This window comes from Rhea americana, unplaced genomic scaffold (assembly GCF_003343005.1).
Source record: "Rhea americana isolate MKP2758 unplaced genomic scaffold, rheAme1 scaffold_13, whole genome shotgun sequence".
Taxonomy (NCBI): domain Eukaryota; kingdom Metazoa; phylum Chordata; class Aves; order Rheiformes; family Rheidae; genus Rhea; species Rhea americana.
This window is the reverse complement of record NW_028185372.1, coordinates 6921922-6923755: the sequence shown is the minus strand read 5'-3', so window position 1 is coordinate 6923755 and position 1834 is coordinate 6921922.

Here is a 1834-nt window from a genome sequence, read left to right as displayed (position 1 = left end):
AGCATAGTATAGACAAGAGAAAACTACAGCTGTAAAGCTAGATACAATTTCCAAGTCATTGAGGAGGTGTCACCAATGCTTTTACAAAGTTCATGAAAGTTTGTAATTATCGTTTGTTGGGTCAGAAAACCTGGAAGAACAAAAAAAATGAAACCTAGAGCCGATCAGGTCAAGAATAAGAGAACTCATCAGAGACTAAGGTGTAAGGCGTAGAAAGTGAGAAAAAGATATTTATGAACATCTGTGAAGGCCACTGATTACTTTGTAAAGCTATCTGCAAGGCAGAGGAGGAGTCCTCCTTCCTCCGGGAACGGGTGGAAGGGCATTCCAGAGAATGCAGGAAGAAAATCGCAGCAGTGAGTGCAGAGACTTGCTCAAGGAGACCCTGCTGAGAAGAACAGGAACCTAGCAGCCAAGCCCCACCTGTGATGGAAAAACTCCTCAGAGTACAGAAGATTATCTAAGGTGTGCTGCTATTTAGGAAGCCACTGGATTGACTGGAACAAGGCCTGGAAGCAAGATTTGTCGCCTTTTGAAAACTRACCAAAATAAAATGTCAAGGTAAATACACCTCAAAGCTCTGGCTGACTTAGGTCTTGTCACAGTGCTGAAAAACTGTGATTAATTTAGGTTTTATTTAATTGGCAAATCACCAGAAAGAATATTTTCTCTTAAGTTAGTCTTTTAAGCACCTCAGTAATATACTTAAAAATATCACTCACTGTTTCTGTTTTAGGGGCTTTCTGTTTTCTGTTTTGCAGGTTTTCTTCTACTGTCAGGTTGAAGATGAGTAACAGCAGAGTTATTGACTCTGAAACRATGAAAACAAAGGATGAGGCTATTAAAAGTGGAGAAAGAAGTCTGCTGTTTCCAAGCTGAACTGACAAGGTTCAAATTTCTAAAGAGATGGGGAATAAAAAATGATCTTTTAAGAYAGAGCGATTTCAATGTCTTTGAGTGACTTATCCACCCCTCAGGTTTTGGTGAGTATGGATAAAACTAGACTGAAGATTATCTTAGCCCATGATCACCCTGTTTGTGCTGTTTTCYCCAGTCAGGTGGAACAGCAATCAGGTCCTACACACAGACCCGCTTTTGTAACATTTGGCAGTCTGGTGTAATTAAATAGAAGAACGCTGTTCTGCTGAAGCTCAGAACACTTTTCTTTATAGAAAGAAACTTCAGCTAGGCCAACTAATAAAGCCAAGTAGAAGACAACCTATCTGGGCATCTCAGTGTTAACTAGCTCCCTTGACAACACCCATTTCAGAAATATTGAGCTATTTAGTCTCTGAAACATCTGGACTTTCTACTTGTTTCATAAGACTTTAACAAAAAATATCTGCACATCATCCATCAATCCAGGGCTGCATTCTTTTCTCACCCTATCATGATTAGATTTCTTGGGATATTGCAGGGATCATTTTTTTCCCCCCAATGCTTTTCTCCTGGTTTTTCTTGGACATCTTTATACTATTAATGGGCTCGATGTGTGCTCACTTTGAGCCACTAGGAATTAAGTTAGTGTTTTTAGTTGCCATTATACAGTTTGGAGTAAAGGGAACTTTGGGGGACTTGAACTTATGTCAGCCACAGTAGACCTAGTTTGGCAAAACTGAGGTAAATCTCACTGTTTGAAAGCCCCTCCTACCGAAACGTGTAGAGCAGTGGTGCACTGCTCTGTCAAAGCCAATTTTTTTTGATAGAAACATCCAGGTCACATGTTGCATTGCTATGACTCTCCTGCARTAAGTGAAAGGAAACTGCTAAATATTCACCCTATCAGCAGATAGATAGCTGCCTGCTGTTTACCAAAATCCACCCAGAACAGTCA